This window comes from Tamandua tetradactyla, chromosome 3 (genome assembly GCF_023851605.1).
Source record: "Tamandua tetradactyla isolate mTamTet1 chromosome 3, mTamTet1.pri, whole genome shotgun sequence".
Taxonomy (NCBI): Eukaryota; Metazoa; Chordata; class Mammalia; order Pilosa; family Myrmecophagidae; genus Tamandua; species Tamandua tetradactyla.
Genome location: NC_135329.1, coordinates 210,001,031 through 210,021,039, shown reverse-complemented (window position 1 = coordinate 210,021,039; position 20,009 = coordinate 210,001,031). Strand labels below are relative to the sequence as shown.

Genomic DNA, 20,009 nt, shown 5'->3' with positions numbered 1-20,009 from the left:
AAAGCTCAGGGACCTCATCACCATTAGATCAGCCTACAAGAAATGCAAAGCAAGTTCTGCAGGTTGAAAAGAAAGGACACTAGGCAATCGACTGAAACCACATGAAGAACTAAAGTTTCCAGCAAGATAGAGGCATGGGTAAATATAAACACCAGTAAGATTATATTTTGGGCATGTAACTCCACTTTTTACTTCCTATAGGACCAAAAAGGCAGATGCAGAAAATGTAATGATAAATCAATGATTTTATACACATAATGTATAAATATGTAATTTGTGACAAGAGTTACTTAAAGGTCAGGGGACATGGGGAACAGAGAGGTAAGGGAACAAAGTTTATGTATGCTGTTGAAGTTAAGCTGGTATCAAAGCAAAGGAGTTTGTTACAGATTTAGGATGTTAAATTTAAGCTCCATGGCAACCACAAAGAAAATATCAGAGAACTTGAAAAGTCACAGAGACAGAAAGTAGAGTACAGGTTACGAAGTTGGAGGGCATGGAGAGTTAATGAGTAATTGTGTAGGGTTTCTGTTTAGGGTGAAGAGAAAGTTCTAGTAATAGATGGTACTGAGCATACTGCAACATTGTCAGTGTGATCAACCCCACTGAATTGTATGCTTGAGAGGGATTGGGATGGGAAATTTGGTGGTATATATATTTTAACAATCAAAAAGAAAGAAAGAAAGAAAGAATGACAATAAATGCAATACATGCTACTAGATGGGATCTAGGAACGGAAGAGAAAAAGCTCAAAAGGACATTACTGGGACATAAGAAAAAAAATGGAAGATAGAATGTAAGCTTTATATCAATGCTACATTTCTTGAACTCACTTAACTGAATTATTTAAGGTGATTACATAGATGGGCATCCTCGTTCATAGGAAATGTGCGTGAAGATATTACATATGTTCAGGGAGTAGGATGTGTGCAGCCTACTCTCAAGTGTTCAGAAGGTAGATAGATTAGATATATGATTGACTGAGAGATAAGTGGATAGATAGACAAATATAAAGATAGAGAAAGAAAAAGAAAGAGGGAGGAAGGAAGGAAAAGAAGGAGAGAAGGAGGGAGGGAGGGAGGGAGATGGATGGATGTTGGATGATAGATGGAATGGTGCAGCCAGAGTGGGCAAAATGTTGAAGTTGGTGGCTCTGGGTGTCTGAGGGTTGCAGTTCTCTTGCAGGAGTTTGTATTATTTTTATAACTGTCCTGTAAGTTTGAAATTATTTCAATATAAAATGTTTTTTAGAAAGGATACGAGGGTAAAAGAGGAAGTTCAGAATGATCCCTAATAAAAAAGAAATTATATAAACACACACACAAAAAAAAATCACATCATAGAATGGACTTAGGACAATTCACCAACCAGTTAATATAGAACAACCTCTATAAATGATATACCAGTGCCACACACACACAAAAAAACAATAATTAATTTTGATATTAAATGGCAACCCCTCATTTGGATACTGGTGAAAACTTGGCCAGGAGTTGTTAAGTCAGATGGCTGTCAGACCCAGCTGCCATGGTCATATTTCAGAGTCTCAACCCCTACCCCTCTCCTCTCTCCATCTCTTCTCATTCACAGCCTCAGGACTTGTCCCACCTCATTCCACCACCACCACCTCAGAAAACCTCAGACAATAATTTCCTATGGCATAAAATAAAATTCTAACTCCGCAGCCTTGCCTTCAGGCTCCAGGGACATGGACCCCAGCTCATCTGTCCAAGCTCATTCCTACTCCCTCCCTTCTGCTAGACCCCCTCTCTCTGCCCTTTATCCACCAAGCACGCTGGGCCACTTGGCCTTCCCCAAACAGGCTTTGTACTTTTGCACTTTGCTTTATTCACACTGGGCTTTACTCCTGACCAGCTTCCTGCTCCGGTACATTGAGTGCTTACCAAGTGTTAAACCCAGGGCTTCATAATCCTCCTCTCCAGGAGACATGAAATTGGCAGTTGTGCTCACTCAATAGACACAACCGAGTATCTCTTTTTTCTTTAAGAATCCATCTCTGTTCATATACAAACTGCTACCTTTAAAGCTATGGGCACACACACGCACACGCACACGCACACAAACCCTGAAGCGTGCTCTCCCCTCTATTCCCTAGGACCTACATTCTAGGGTGAGCAAAAAGATGTTGCAATGCTTTTGCTGTTTGTCATGCCCTTATCTGCAATTCTGAAATTCACAGGGCAATTCTTCCAGGGTCTGAATGTCAGAAGAGTTCATGCATAGATTACACAGGGCAAAGAGACGGTAAACACACAGGGTCACCACTGTGATGATGTTATGACCTTTCTGCATCCTGCAAAGCCTCAGACCTTTTGGAGGCTGCTGTCTACCTGGATGTTTTGGGACCACGACTCTGCCCATGAAGCAGGAATGCTGCCTACTGGTCTGAAGAGCAGGAGATCCACACTCTCTACAATTACCAAGGACCACTGCTAAGCAATCCAATTGCACTTCTGCCCTGGAACCTAGAACTAACACTTAAAATCCACTGTCAATTCCCACATTCACCAAATGTATAACCCAAGTTTAGCGCCGGCACTAAAAATATGGTCATAGATTCTAAAGATTTGATATGCTCGACCTGGGGTACGGCCCAGGGAACCCTAGAGTTTCCAAGAATTTTTCAGGGGAATTTTGTAAAGTCAAAACTATTTTCATAATAATAACGTTATGTGAATTTTTTCCCTCTCATTCTCTCATAAGTGTACCGGGAAGTTTTCCTGAGGCTATATGGAATATAGCAACAGACTGAATGCAAAAGCAGGTATGAGAATCTAACTCGGCCACGAAGTCCATTACTAAAGAGGTTTTTGGAAAAAACGTACAAAAAAAAATTGCCACTCTTCTTATTAAACTGTTCTGATTGAAAAATATAGTAATTTCCCCACAAAAACATGATTTAGCTTAGCATATAATGGTCTTATTACTAAGTTGATTAATGAACTTTTATATTCTAAGTATTGTAAGCTATAACACACATAACATAAGCAAACAGGGCCTGAGGCCAAAACGTTTCAGAACTGCGTCCCAGATGATATAACTTCCTTTCCTCGAACCCAGGGTCGGCTTAAACACTCCCACCACCCTCCCCCAACCCCAGGCCGCTGGGAAAAGCCTGATGCAAAATCAACTTTAAACAACAAAACCAAAAACATTTTCGAAGCCAGCGGGAGTCACGGCGCCCACTACCCCTCATCGATCCTTTACCTGCTGTTTCCCGAAACCACAGCTCCGCTTGGGGCCGGGGCGGGCGGGGCCGCTTGGGGTGGGCGGGGCGGGTGGGCGTCGTAGAGCAGCCCGTAGACCAGCCCTGGGAGCACTGCATTCTGGGATGCGGAACCGAAGTTGGCCCTGACCAATGAGACGGTGTTGCGTCAGGACGGGTGCGCCACCAATGAGACGGGATTGCGTGATAAGGGGCGCCCCACCAATGAGACGGGGCTGCGTCACAAGGGGCGCCCCAGCCGGGGAAGCCAAGACGCGGGGCGCAGTCTGGCCCGAGACCCCGGGGCTGCAAGCAGCAGGTGATCGTCGTGGCTTCAGGCCCGCAAGAGCCGGGGAGGCCCCGCTGGGCCCCCGCCCCCGGCCTGTGACCCCGCCGTCCAGCATGCTGGACTACTACGAGGTGCTGGGTGTGCCCCGGCAGGCCTCGGCCTTGGCCATCAAGAAGGCGTACCGCAAGCTGGCGCTCAAGTGGCACCCCGACAAAAATCCTGAGAACAAGGAGGAAGCGGAGAAGAAATTCAAACAGGTGGCTGAGGCGTACGAAGTGTTGTCAGACGCCAAGAAACGGGACGTTTACAACCGATACGGTGAAGCAGGAGCCAATGGTGGCGGCTGCAGCGGGCCCTTCGAGGACCCCTTCGAATACGTCTTCGCCTTCCGCGACCCCGCCGATGTCTTCAGGGAGTTTTTTGGTGGCAGGGACCCATTTTCATTTGACTTCTTCGGAGACCCGCTGGAGAACATTTTTGGTGGTCAGAGGAGTTCCTGGGAAGCAGAAGTAGAGGGTCCCCATCCCTTTTCTCCACCTTCACTGAATTTCCAGCTTTTGGGGGTGGATTTTCTTCTTTTGATACAGGATTTTCTTCCTTTGGTTCCCTGGGAAATGGGGGCCTTTCTTCCTTCTCCATGTCCTGTAGTAGCGGTGGGACCGGCAACTTCAAATCCATGTCGACTTCCACCGAAATAGTTAATGGCAAAAAAATCATTACTAAGAGGGTCATTGAGAATGGCCAAGAGAAGGTGGAAGTGGAAGAAGACGGGGAATTAAAATCCCTAATAATAAATGGCAAAGAGCTGCGCATCGACACCAAGTAGTTCCAGGTCACATTTGCCTCAGACACATTTTGAAGAATAACAGGACTTTTTTTTTTTTTTTTTGAAAATTGAAAATTATCTCTACTTTCAGAACAGGTGTATGTAAGAATTTATAAACAGTTCTTGCAAACTGTTTGTTATTGTTGGGACTTCATAAATAGGGCCTCTGTTTGTCTTTAACACTGTTCTAAATATCTGTAGGCTCTTTGCTACTTATTAAACTTAATCCCAAGGAGCCCATGATTATTTCCTAGGACAAAATGTTCACAGCAGCCTATACCTTGCCTTTTCATTCTGTTTGAACTGTAAGCCAGGTAGTTTGTCTGCTGTGAAGTTAACATTGACAAGGTGGCTGGCTTTACTTCAACTTTTTGTACATTATACTGAGAAATGAGAGTATGTTAGTGATAATACTTCTGGTTTAAGATGATTATTTTTAGTTGCACATGAATACTGGTGAAATAATAAAAATTGACTGTTTAATGTTAAGCCAAAGCTTTTTTAAAAAGATAAACCTGGCAAAGTGCTGTATTAGTTTCCTAAAGCTGCTGTAACAAACTACCACAAACTTGGTGCTTTACAGCAGCACACGTTTATTCTTTTAAACTTCTGGAGGCCAGAAGTCTGAAGTTAATTTCACTGGTTTGAGATCAAGGCAATTGTAGGGCCACACTCGCTTGCATTTTCCAACTTCTAAAGTTGTGTTCCTTGGCTCATGCCCCTTCCTGGAGAGGCATAGCATCTTGCTTCAGTCTACACATTGCCGCCTTCTCTGATGAAATCTCCCTCTGCCTCTTATAAGGACACTTTAGATTACTTTTGGGGACACCCAAATAACCCAAGATAATCACCCCATTTCAAGATCCTTAGCCACATCTGCAAAGTCCCGTTTGTCATAAGGTAGCATTTTACAGATTCCGGGGAGTAGGATGCAAATATTTTGGGGGGTGATTAACCTACACCAGTGGGTCTTTTTCATTTGCCTACAATCTGGAAATGAATCAAGTATTTGATGTAACCATTCAAGAAAACCCTGAAATTGGAATCTAGTAGTACCAAAGAGGTGGGATGGAGATTATGTAACCTTAAAAAAAGAAATGATACTGAAGGGTTGTGAAATATTCTCAGTACAAAAGAAACATCCTGAAGATTTGGAGGTGAAAGGGAAGTATATGGTATAGTACAGGATACAGAAGAAAACTTTAGAAAATACATGTTTAGGTGTGAGAATACCTAATTCAGCAGGGTGCTGAAAATAGATGGTAATTAATATTTTAAAATTTTACCTTATGTGTGAGACTAAAGCAAAAAAATGTTCATTTGGTACAAAATTTATATTTTGACTAGTGCATTTCCTAATAACTTATGTAGATAGCTTAATTGAACAACATAAGTACGTGGAACCTTGAGTAGGACATGAGATTTTGTTGGTTTGTCCAGAGTGATTTGAACAGTGAATAAAAAAGTATTTGCAAAGTCCCCTTCGGGGAATGGTGAGAAAGGGGAAAAATTCAACTTCCCCAAGTTGGATTCTTGATATTCTCACAAGTAGTGTGGACAACCAAAGCTATAGGCTGAGCCCCCAGTCTTGGGGTTTGTTCATATGAAACTTAGCCCCACAAACGACAGATCAAGTCTACTTAAAATTAGGCCTAAGGGTCACCCCCAAGAGACCCTCTTTTGTTGCTCAGATGTGGCCTCTCTCTCCAGCCAACACAACAAGCAAACTCACCACCCTCCCCCTGTCTACATGGGACATGACTCCCAGGGGTGTGGACCTTCGTGGCAAAGTGGGACAGAAATCCTAGAATGAGCTGAGACTCAGCATCAAGGGATTGAGAAAATTTTCTCGACCAAAAGGGCAAAAAGTGAAATGAAACAAAATACAGTGTCAATGGCTGAGAGATTCCAAACAGAGTTGAGAGGTTAGCCTGGAGGTTATTTTTACTCATTAAATAGTTATTACCTTGTTAGTCAAGATGTAGTGGAGAGGCTGGAGGGAACTGCCTGAAAATGTAGAGCTGTATTCCAGTAGCCATGTTTCTTGAAGATGATTGTATAATGATATAGCTTTCACAATGTGACTGTGTGATTGTGAAAACCTTGTGTCTGATGCTCCTTTTATCTACCTTATCAACAGACAAGTAAAACATATAGAATAAAGATGAATAATAGGAGGAATAAATGTTAAAATAAATTTAGATTGAAATGCTGGTGATCGGTGAGCGGGAGGGGTGGGGGGTATGGTATGTATGAATTTTTTTCTATTGTCTTTTTATTTCTTTTTCTGAATAGATGCAAATGTTCCAAGAAATGATCATGATGATGAATATGCAACTATGTGATGATATTGTGAATTACTGATTATATATGTAGAACGGAATGATCAAAAAGTTAAGAATGTTTGCATTTGTTTGGTGTTTTTTGGTATTTTTTTAAAAATTAATTTTAAAAAATTGATATATCTTTTAGTCTCTAGTGTCTTAGAGCAGCTAGAAGTAAAAACCTAAAATTGTGGAATTGTAACCAATGCCAAACTCTGAAATATGTTCTACAACTAACTCTAGTGATGTGCTTTGAAATATATTGCTTTTTTATATATGTTATTTTTCACAAAAAAGAAAAAAAATGGTCGACTGTGACGTAGAAAAATATTTATTCCTTCTAGCTTCCTATATTGTGGAGCAGCTAAAAGGAAAAAATCAGAGAGGATCATACAGTAGCCCATGACAAACTCTGGAATCTGTCCTCTAACTACTCATTGAAGAGTGCTTTGAAAACTATTGCTTTTCTCTTCCTTTGCTTTGTATATATATATATATATATTATATTTATATTATATTATATTATATTATATTATATTATATTATATTATATTATATTATATTATATTATACAAATCAAAAGTTAAAAAAAGAAAAAATGTCTGTAGATTAGCTAATGGTATTGTACCAAAAAAGAGAAAAAAAAAAGCCAATCCATCTCTGATATGTTGCATTCTGGCAGTTTCAGCAAACTAAGATATATATATATATATGTCAAAATGTATTATAATATATGTCAAAAATTATTAAAACTCTAAAACCTGACCAAAATTCAATTAGAAGGGGATATTTTAATATGTGTTTTTGAAATACAAAAATTGATTTGTGTAATCAACAAGTCAATACTAGCTATATAGAGACCCTTACAAAAACAAACATTTTTAGAGGTATCCTGGAACATTGACAAATATTGATCTTATGGTGTCCAATATACTAGCCACTACATATCACTATTTTTTTTTTTTAATATGGGCAGGCACTGGGAATTGAACCCGGGTCCTTGGGCATGGCAGGCAAGTACTCTTACCTGCTGAGCCACCATAGCCCGCCCACTACATATCACTATTGGGCACTTGAGGTGCGCTTAGTCCATATGAGATAGGCTACAAGTGTAAAATATATACTATATTTTGAGGTCTTAGTATGCAAAAAGAGACTGGAAAATATCTTGTTAATGATTTTATAATAAATACATGCTGAACGGATATTTTCTATTATAAATAAATATATTAAAAATATGATAATAAAATATATTGTTAAAATTAATTTTTATATTTTATTACTATTTTTAAAATGTGCCTACTAGATCATTTTAAATTACATATGTGGCTTGCACTGTATTTCCTAGAATATTTCTGTACTAGACCACAAGAAGATTTATTAAGAAATTGTCAAAAGCAATGGCTTCACACTCATAAAAAATCAAATTATTATACAAAATAATTTGAAAAAATGTATGGGAAAGGCCAAAAGCCTTAACTATATGTAAATTAAGAAAAAACCTCGGGGGGGGCCACGGTGGCTCGTGCCTGCCATGCCAGAGACCTGGGTTCGAATCCCAGTGCATACCCATACAAAAAAAGCCTCCTATTTAGCTACTAAATTAAAGCTGAAATCAAAAACTGAAATTAAAATTCTCTTAAGAACAATTAAAGGGAGATAAAACCTAAGACCAATAGAAAAAGTTTCATTTATAGCCGTCAACAATATAATGCTTCAATACAAGGATGAGATAATTAATTTTAAAAATAAGTTATAATTAACAAAATAGAATTTAAAAGTACAGAAGGAATAAGCAAATCAAAAAGCTGTTTCTTTGAGAAGACCAATAAAATAATTCAGTATCTCTTAAGCCTTTAGATTAAGGAAGAAAGATAGGAGCAAACATATAAAAGACTTAGACTTTGATCTTTCATCTTACAGAAAAATTATAAAAGCAAATTAAAGTAGTCAAATCTAAGAGTAAACTAAACCAAATAAGTAGATAACATCTCAAAATTAAAAAACAACTTAATTGGGCAAAAATCATAATATTGAACATATCATGAATAGTACATGATGAAGATCACAAGTTAATGATCTTTTATGCAGTAAATAAATTGGCATCAACATGTCTAAAAATGGACAGAAATACAGGTGGGCTTTTTTCATAAATACCCATTGTATTTAGAGAGATTAACCCAAAATTGCAAGTCTATAAGAACTACAAATGACAAAATAAACAAGAAAACTACTGCTGGGATTGAGTTGTGGAGACAGTCAAGGTAGATGCTGGACCACAAGGATCATGGACACTTAAGGTCAAGTGGGGCTGACAGCCAGTCTCCAGATGACACACCTTGTCCACCTGGGCAATATTTAGATTGTAGTAATAATAATGGTGATATAGTATTCATCGAGTGATTTGTTATTGGGGACTGATTATGAGCAAGCTCATCCAGTGAGAAAAAGGAAACTGAAGATTTGAACCAATGCAGTTAACTCCAGAGAACATAATCACAAACTAAAAGAAAATAGCAACAATTCATTTTAAATACCTTCCAAATTTTTAGCAGTTTTACAATCCAGTAGATGAATTTATATTTATAATTTTAAGAACACATTAATAACGGGGGAAAATCAAGTAAGAATAAATACCTTCTGATAGGATCAAAAAGAAGAATGGAGACTAGAGGTACTTTATAAGAATACATTCATTTAAAAAAAGTACAGAATAAAAACACATCAACTATAAAAGATCAGAAGAGTTATATAAATTAGGTGAATACGACATAAATGGGCTGATTTCCCTGAATGAAGAAAAAAAAGCCAGACCCTGAAAATTCAAGCAAACAAACCCAAATACTGAGTGTTAATGTAAGATTCCTCAGAAATTATTGGTAAAACAATAGTGTCCACCATGGAAATTTAGGGTGGGGTGAGATGAGTCAGCCGTCCTAACAAACCCTTTGCCAATTACACTCATATCTCTTCATCCTGACTCCACCTTCGTGGGTTCTTAGGTTTAGATTTGATCTCAATGACCCCTACTACCATCCTTTCATGGTTTCAGTGTTCCAAGTAGAAGACATCTTTTGATATGCAACTGCCATGATGCCTTCCCAAATCTGGAATATCCCCACACTCTACTCCAGTGACCAATTCCAGGTCAGAGACCATCTTGTCAGAAAAATTCAGAAATGTTGGAATTCATTATTTTTCTCCTATGGAGAACCCCAGTCTTCCCTTTCTGGCACTGTCTCACTTCCAGTTAATTTATTTGACCTTTTTGAAACTTCTACCTGGATTGACTGATTGGATCATCTGTAATCACATCTCCATCTCTTCTAAGACAAGACCTCTAATACCTATCCTGTCAACAAATGCAATTTTCTGGCTGCTTTATCCTTCTACTGAACACTACAAGCAAAAATCTGACAAAGTTCAGTTCAACAGAGGGATCAGCTTTTCTGCTCCTACAAAGCAGAAGAAAACTGCACAACAACAAACACAGCACCTCTACCAGTGGAAGATCTTGTCTGAGCCATGCAGTTGCTTTCATCATATTACGGACTCCCACCCATGAACTCTTTCTTTCAGTGACCATGCTAACTTAACCACACTACTAGAGAGATGTTAGCAAGAGAGACAGACATCTTTAGAAAGAATTGGCAGATGAGGAAACACTTGAAAGTAAGTTTTAAAAAAAATGGGTTCCATTGGGAACCCTGATTGGGTGAAGGCACCCATACAGACCTGAGGCAGTGATTTCTGTGAGCACAGTTTATGCCCCCAATGAAGACCATGTTGGGCATAATGGGCCTGGGATAGTCCATCACAAAGTGTCCTCTGAAGAGCCACACAGATCCGTATACGAAAATATCCACCGGGGACATCTGTCTCTGCAGGACTCAGAGGCAAAGCTTGCATAGGGAGAGTAAGAAACATGGAAAATATATTTCAGGGTCAAAGAGTAGAGCATGTTCTTGACCCACTGCAGGAACGTCATGTGATCTAAATTAATCATTAATAACTTAGGAATATACGAGGAAGGGTTTGGGCACTGCGTACCCTCAAAATCCAAGTCACATGAAATGAAATACAAAAAATGCACAGCAGGAACAGAGAGGTACTCAACCAGCAAGGACCCACAGAGGTAAATGGGGTCAGTTAGAACCACATCATATGAGCTGGCATTCAGGGACCTGATCAGGTCACTGTCATGCAGTAACCCTGTACAAGACTTTTGAAAGAAAATAGTTATATTTTTCAACATTTCTATACTTTTAAAAAACACCTTCAGGCCAAGATGGTGGCTTAGTAAGGTACGCGCGTCTTAGTTCCTCCTCCAGAGCAACTACTAGGTGAACAGAAACAGTGTAGAACAGCTCCCGGGGCCACGGCAGGGAATGGACACACAACATACCCCAGTCTGGACTGGCTAGACTAACTGCGAGACTCGGCTGCGGTGAGATCCCCGAGCGGCGTGTGCTCCCCCGAGCCGCGGCAGCTGGCGGCCGGAGCTCCTCCCTTCCTCCTTCCCGGGTTGGCTGAGAGTCTCGGAGAGGCAAGTTTCCCAAGCCGCAGCGGCCAGCGCCCCTCTTTTGCAGGCGGCTTCCTGGACCAGCTACGAGTCTCGGATCAGAGGGCTACCCAAGCCGCAGTGGCCTCCCCTGCGGGTGGCTTCCTGGTCTGGTGGCGAGGTCCCCAGGCCGCAGCGGCCGGCGACCGATGTCCCTCCATCACGGGCAGCTTCCTGGTCCAGTGGCGAGTTCCCCAGGCCGTGGCGGCCGGTGACCGACACCCCTCCCCCGTGGGCAGCTTCCTGGTCCGGTGGTGATTTCCCCGGGACGCGGCGACCGGCGACCGGCACCCCTCCAGGGAGAGGAGGGAATTTCCGACAGTGGCAGGGACTGGGTCCAACCAAACACCAATAGGGGCATTAATAAAGGAGCCACAGGGTCCCCTCAAGCTGCGGCAGCTGGCGACCCCACCACATGCGGCCCCCCGGAACAACTGAGAGAATTGTATCAGAAATCCCCAGCCATGGAGAATGGTGACTGGGGGGATCCCTACCAAACACGTGAGACAAACGTTTGCCACGAGCGCCACCTACTGGGAAGGATAAGAAAAACAAAACCCAGAGATTTCACAGAAAAATCTTCCAAACTATTGGGTCCAACACCCAGGGAAATCTGACTAAATGCCCAGACGCCAGCAGAAGATAACGGTCCACGCTCCGAAGATTGAAAATATGGCCCAGTCAAAGGAACAAACCAATAGTTCAAATGAGATACAGGAGCTGAGACAACTAATGCTGAATATATGAACAGAAATGGAAAACCTCTTCAAAAATGAAACTGATAAATTGAGGGAGGCCATGAAGAAGATATGGGCTTAACAAAAAGAAGAAATAGAAAAACTGAAAAAACAAATCACAGAACTTTTGGAATTGAAGGATAAAGTAGAAAAGATGGAAAAAACAATGGATACCTACAATGATAGATTTAAAGAGACAGACGATCGAATAAGTGATTTGGAGGATGGAACATCTGAATTCCAAAAAGAAACAGAAACTAATGGGAAAAGAATGGAAAAATTTGAACAGGGTATCAGGGAACTCAAGGACAATATGAACCACACAAATATACGTGTTGTGGGTGTCCCAGAAGGAGAAGAGAAGGGAAAAGGAGGAGAAAAACTAATGGAAGAAATTATCACTGAAAATTTTCCAACTCTTATGAAAGATCTAAAATTACAGATCCAAGAAGTGCAGCGCACCCCAAAGAGATTAGACCTAAATAGGTGTTCTCCAAGACACTTACTAGTTAGAATGTCAGAGGTCATAGAGAAAGATAGGATCTTGAAAGCAGCAAGAGAAAAACAATCCATCACATACAAGGGAAACCCAACAAGACTATGTGTAGATTTCTCAGCAGAAACCATGGAAGCTAGAAGACAGTGGGATGATATATTTAAATTACTAAAAGAGAAAAACTGCCAACCAAGACTCCTATATCCAGCAAAATTGTCCTTCAAAAATGAGGGAGAAATTAAAACATTTATAGACAAAAAGTCACTGAGAGAATTTGTGACCAAGAGACCAGCTCTGCAAGAAATACTAACGGGAGCACTAGAGTCAGATACGAAAAGACAAAAGAGAGAGGTATGGAGAAGAGTGTAGAAAGAAGGAAAATCAGATATGATATATATAATACAAAAGGCAAAATGTTAGAGGAAAATATTATCCAAACAGTAATAACACTAAAGTTAATGGGCTGAATTCCCCAATCAAAAGATATAGATTGGCAGAATGGATTAAAAAACAGGATCCTTCTATACGCTGTCTACAGGAAACACATCTTAGACCCAAAGATAAACATAGGTTGAAAGTGAAAAGTTGGGAAAAGATATTTCATGCAAATAACAACCAGAAAAGAGCAGGAGTGGCTATACTAATATCCAACAAATTAGACTTCAAATGTAAAACAGTTAAAAGAGAAAAAGAAGGACACTATATACTAATAAAAGGAACAATTAAACAAGAAGACATAATAATCATAAATATTTACGCACCGAACCAGAATGCCCCAAAATACGTGAGGAATACACTGCAAACACTGAAAAGGAAAATAGAAACATATACCATAATAGTTGGAGACTTCAATTCACCACTGTCATCAATGGACAGAACATCTAGACAGAGGATCAATAAAGAAATAGAGAATCTGAGTATTACTATAAATGAGCTAGACTTAACAGACATTTATAGGACATTACATCCCACAACAGCAGGATACACCTTTTTCTCAAGTGCTCATGGATCATTCTCAAAGATAGACCATATGCTGGGTCACAAAGCAAGTCTTAACAAATTTAAAAAGATTGAAATCATACACAACACTTTCTCGGATCATAAAGGAATGAAGTTGGAAATCAATAATAGGCTGAGTGCCAGAAAATTCACAAATACATGGAGGCTCATCAACACACTCTTAAACAACGAGTGGGTCAAAGAAGAAATTGCAAGAGAAATTAGCAAATACCTCGAGGTGAATGAAAATGAAAACACAACATATCAAAACTTATGGGGCACAGCAAAGGCAGTGCTAAGAGGGAAATTTATTGCCCTAAATGCCTATATCAGAAAAGAAGAAAAGGCAAAAATGCAGGAATTAAATGTCCACTTGGAAGAACTGGAGAAAGAACAGCAAACTACTCCCAAAGCAAACAAAAGGAAAGAAATAACAAAGATTAGAACAGAAATAAATGAATTGAAAACAATAGAGAAAATCAATAAGACCAGAAGTTGGTTCTATGAGAAAATCAATAAGATTGATGGGCCCTTAGCAAGATCGACAAAAAGAAGAAGAGCGAGGATGCAAATAAATAAGATCAGAAATGGAAGAGGAGACATAACTACTGACCTCACAGAAATAAAGGAGGTAATAACAGGATACTATGAACAACTTTATGCTAATAAATACAACAATTTAGAGGAAATGGACGGGTTCCTGGAAAGACATGAACAACCAACTTTGACTCAAGAAGACATAGATGACCTCAACAAACCAATCACAAGTAAAGAAATTGAATTAGTCATTCAAAAACTTCCTAAAAAGAAAAGTCCAGGACCAGACGGCTTCACATGTGAATTCTATCAAACATTCCAGAAAGAATTAGTACCAACTCTCCTCAAACTCTTCAAAAAAATCGAAGTGCAGGGAAAACTACCTAATTCATTCTATGAAGCCAACATCACCCTCATACCAAAACCAGGCAAAGATATTACAAAAAAAGAAAACTACAGGCCAATCTCTCTAATGAATATAGATGCAAAAATCCTCAATAAAATTCTAGCAAATCGTATCCAACAACACATTAAAAGAATTATACATCATGACCAGGTAGGATTCATCCCAGGTATGCAAGGATGGTTCAACATAAGAAAATCAATTAATGTAATACACCATATCAACAAATCAAAGCAGAAAAATCACATGATCATCTCAATTGATGCAGAGAAGGCATTTGACAAGATTCAACATCCTTTCCTGTTGAAAACACTTCAAAAGATAGGAATACAAGGGAACTTCCTTAAAATGATAGAGGGAATATATGAAAAACCCACAGCTAATATCATCCTCAATGGGGAAAAATTGAAAACTTTCCCCCTAAGATCAGGAACAAGACAAGGACGTCCACTATCACCACTATTATTCAACATTGTGTTGGAGGTTCTAGCCAGAGCAATTAGACAAGAAAAAGAAATACAAGGCATCAAAATTGGAAAGGAAGAAGTAAAACTATCACTGTTTGCAGACGATATGATACTATACGTCGAAAACCGGGAAAAATCCACAATAAAACTACTAGAGCTAATGAATGAGTACAGCAAAGTAGCAGGTTACAAGATCAACATTCAAAAATCTGTAGCATTTCTAAACACTAGTAATGAACAAGCTGATGGGGAAATCAAGAAACGAATCCCATTTACAATTGCAACTAAAAGAATGAAATACCTAGGAATAAATTTAACTAAAGAGACAAAAAACATATATAAAGAAAACTGCAAAAAACTGTTAAAAGAAATCACAGAAGAACTAAATAGATGGAAGGGCATACCGTGTTCATGGATTGGAAGACTAAATATAGTTAAGATGTCAATCCTATCTAAATTGATTTACAGATTCAATGCAATACCAATCAAAATCCCAACAACTTATTTTTCAGAAATAGAAAAACCAATAAGCAAATTTATCTGGAAGGGCAGGGTGCCCCGAATTGCTAAAAACATCTTGAGGAAAAAGAATGAAGCTGGAGGTCTCGCGCTGCCTGACTTTAAGGCATATTATGAAGCCACAGTGGTCAAAACAGCATGGTATTGGCATAAAGATAGATATATCGACCAATGGAATCGAATAGAGTGCTCAGATATAGACCCTCTCATCTATGGACATTTGATCTTTGATAAGGCAGTCAAGCCAACTCACCTGGGACAGAACAGTCTCTTCAATAAATGGAGCCTAGAGAACTGGATATCCATATGCAAAAGAATGAAAGAAGACCCATATCTCACACCCTATACAAAAGTTAACTCAAAATGGAACAAAGATCTAAACATTAGGTCTAAGACCATAAAACAGTTAGAGGAAAATGTAGGGAGATATCTTATGAATCTTACAGTTGGAGGCGGTTTTATGGACCTTAAACCTAAAGCAAGAGCACTGAAGAAGGAAATAAATAAATGAGAACTCCTCAAAATTAAACACTTTTGTGCATCAAAGAACTTCATCAAGAAAGTAGAAAGACAGCCTACACAATGGGAGACAATATTTGGAAATGACATATCAGATAAAGGTCTAGTATCCAGAATTTATAAAGAGATTGTTCAACTCAACAACAAAAAGACAGCCAATCCAATTACAAAATGGGAAAAAGACTTGAACAGACACCTATCAGAAGAGGAAATACAAATGGCCAAAGGCACATGAAGAGATGCTCAATGTCCCTGGCCATTAGAGAAATGCAAATCAAAACCACAATGAGATATCATCTCACACCCACCAGAATGGCCATTATCAACAAAACAGAAAATGACAAGTGCTAGAGAGGATGTGGAGAAAGAGGCACACTTATCCACTGCTGGTGGGAATGTCAAATGGTGCAACCACTGTGGAAGGCAGTTTGGTGGTTCCTCAAAAAGCTGAATATAGAATTGCCATATGACCCAGTAATACCATTGCTGGGAATCTACTCAAAGGACTTAAGGGCAAAGACACAAATGGACATTTGCACACCAATGTTTATAGCAGCATTATTTACAATTGCAAAGAGAGGGAAACAGCCAAAATGTCCATCAACAGACGAGTGGCTAAACAAACTGTGGTATATACATATGAAGGAATATTATGCAGCTTTAAGACAGGATAAACTTATGAAGCATATAATAACATGGATGGACCTAGAAAACATTATGCTGAGTGAGTCTAACCAAAACTAAAAGACAAATACTGTATGGTCCCACTGATGTGAACCGACATTCAAGAATAAACTTGGAATATGTCATTGGTAACAGAGTCCAGCAGGAGTTAGAAACAGGGTAAGATAATGGGTAATTGGAGCTGAAGGGATACAGACTGTGCAACAGGACTAGATAAAAAAACTCAAAAATGGACAGCACAATAATACCTAATTGTAAAGTAATCATGTTAAAACACTGAATGAAGCTGCATCTGCGCTATAGGTTTTTGTTTTGTTTTGTTTTTGTTTGTTTGTTTTTACTATTATTATTACTTTTATTTTTTTCTCTATATTAACATTCTATATCTTTTTCTGTTGTGTTGCTAGTTCTTCTAAACTGATGCAAATGTACTAAGAAACGATGATCATGCATCTATGTGATGATGTTAAGAATTACTGAATGCATATGTAGAATGGTATGATTTCTAAATGTTGGGTTAATTTCTTTTTTTCTGTTAATTAATAAAAAAAAATTTAAAAAAATAAATAAAAAAGATCAAATAAGGACTGTCATGTAGGAGAAAGTGGAGTCACTACAACCATAACTAGCTACAAAATAAAAGGCATCAGACAAGAGAGACCATGCAGAAATGGAAGAAATGAGGTTAGATTAATCCTTCAGGTGAGGTAAATGCACATGCACAGAGAGGAGTATTTATGAGCCATACATTTAGTGCTAAAATACATTTTGCAGAGAAGAAAAGGCCATATCAGCACTGAACTGACTGGCGAGGGGCAAGTAGAGGTTGAACCAAAGGGTGCAGGTAAGGTCGCAGAAGGCACACCACCAAAGCATTTTGTATATTTCATGTTAGAGTTATCTTTGCCAAGAAGGCAGATTTTATTTCAGACACACCTTTACCAAGAAACAAGATGGTAGAACCAACATGAGCTCTATGAAAAAAATTTAGAGCATTCTGAAAAAAGCTTCCAAACTGGTATTCTAATATATGATAAGAACCAATAAATTCTCTGGGAATGAGCTTTGTCTACATAATACTTTTTGGTAGTAATAAAATTTAGTTTTTCCAAAAAATAAAACACCTTCAGATAATGTATTTGTTGAAAATTCACCTGAGTCTGCTTCACCAAGAAATGATCATGTTCTTCCTGGGTGTAGGGAGTGGCACAGGTTTTCAGGGTGGAAAAGTCAGCTCCTTTGATGTGCATGTTCACTTCTGGCATGAGGAGGATGGCCTGGTGGCCTCTAGTGCTGAGCTCCTGCACCAGCTTCCGCATGCTGAGCCAGTGGCTGCCTTCAAAGGGTACTACCAGCACCTTCCCACCCAAGGCCCAGAAAAGCAGCAGCCCCAGGAGCAGCCACAGGGGAAGCTGGAGGCCAGTCACCATCTCTGCAGAATCCACGGTGGCTGACTCCACACAAGCCTGTGCCTCCACTTGAGTTTCTAACCTAATTATTACCGAGCCACTGAGAAATATGGAGTGTGATTGGAAGGCAGAGACCCTCCTTAAGTGAATCATTACAGAATAAACCTTCCACCCACTCGGCAGGCCCCTCTATCTACATATAGGATGACCCTCTGTGCTCACTCCAATAAATTCCCCTGACCCTGTTGCCTTCTCAGGGTCACGTGCTCGTCCACTCTCTTATCTTTCATCCAAGTGCCCAAACAGGTGTGGGGCACTGGTTTCATCTCCTTGCCTCCCCTTCTCCTGTGAACTGCTGTCTCTCATGTTCTAACTGAGCTCTGAGGGGGTCAATGAGGCCTCATTCCCACTGGAAAACTCTGCTGATCATGCCACTATCTCACCCATCTTGAACGCTTTCCTCTCTGCCTCTTAAAAATCTATTACAATATTTAAGAAAGCCAATTAAATAAACTCTGAACCTTAAAAGTTGATCAGAGTCACAATACAAAGCTCAAAATACAAACAATGTTTTATGATACATGTCATGTCTATTCATGAGAAAATAAAATACTTAACTGGAGAAGAATACTTCAAATGAGGGAATATATGAAACAAAATGAGAAGATCTGTAATTGAACTTTACTTGGTCAAACTGGAAACAATAAAAATAAGACACTATACCAGTATAAATTATTCTTTTACTTCATCCAACAGTGCACTTATGAGAGTTACGTTGAATGTTAAGTGAATCATAATAATCTAAAATAGTAGCACAAGTGCCAATGCAATGAAATAAGTGTTGGATATACTTGGCAATGTTTAATCTCAATTTCCACTCTGATGTTTTAGATGCTTTGGTAAGTTATTAATTACTTCATTGAATTTTTGCTTTGGGAATCAGAGATTTGCAAATTATCTAGGGTTTAGAAAAACTTGGGACCTTTTTAAAAATCCAAGCACATATTTCATAAGGAAAATGACAATAGTTTACTATCCAGCCATTTGGAAATTGAAGGTCAGTTCCCTACATCTGAACAATCAATAAATTCTCAAACCAGAGAAGTTTTGTTTTAAGAATTTGGCCTAGAATTGTTTTCCTTTGTCTGTTTTTAATTAGTTGTTCCATTCATTTATTTATTTTTATTTATTGCACTGGATGGGGTCAGAGTGGCAGGTCAACAAAGAATATTTAAGCCTTTACCTAAAAACTAAAATAATAATAAAAAAAGAAAACCCTCTTCCTCCCATCAATGGGTAACACCGAGGAAAAGTGTGACATTGCCAGGACAGCCTTCTCTAAATGGGGAGGGGCTGCTTGCTCTGCTCATTTTCTTCCCTGTATTCCTCCTAAAGTCAGGAAGGCACTGGTGAAGGGCTTTCAAATTGGGACCATCTGGAGTTCACCTCCTGGGCTCAGGGTTTGAGGATGACACAAGGACTTGGGGAGGAGGCTGTCCCACCCCAGGGAAGAAATTCGCAGTTCACTGAGGCCTACGTGTGCAGGGTGACCCCGCGACACCCAGGTCGGCTCCCCACAGATACAGGGCGTGGGCACTAGCCTGGCCTTGGGCTCTGTGTGGATTCCCCCTCAGGACCTTTACGACATGTTGTGTTTCATGTTCAGACTTTGTCGGAGGTCAATTCCTGGCCATGGCACGGGCAGGTATGTTGACTTTTAGTTGACAAATATGACAAATAACCCAATTTAAAATGAGAAAGGATTTGAATAGACATTTCTCTGAAGGAGATGTACAATAAGTACCATGAAAATCTGCTTACCCTCATTGGTCATCAGGAAATGCAAATAAAATTTGCATTTCACACTCATTAAAAGGGTACTGGGCAGGTGATGGTGGCTCAGTGGCAGAGTTCACGCCTGCCATGCCAGGGACCCAGGTTGGATTTCCATTGCCTGCTCATGCAAAAAAATAAATAAATAAAATTAAATTAAAAAGGCAGGCCATGGTGGCT

General features: G+C 39.5%; 1 protein-coding gene and 2 pseudogenes across 2 annotated transcripts in view; 1 reads left to right on the top strand and 2 right to left on the bottom strand.

Annotated features, from left to right (window-relative positions):
* The window catches only part of LOC143678249 (UDP-glucuronosyltransferase 1A3-like), a 70,672-nt gene that overhangs the window by 28,127 nt on the left and 22,536 nt on the right, over window positions 1–20,009 (bottom strand). The window lies entirely within an intron of this gene.
* Window positions 3,437–5,451, top strand: LOC143678248 (dnaJ homolog subfamily B member 3-like; annotated as a pseudogene).
* On the bottom strand, window positions 9,790–19,377 carry LOC143678252 (UDP-glucuronosyltransferase 1A3-like; annotated as a pseudogene).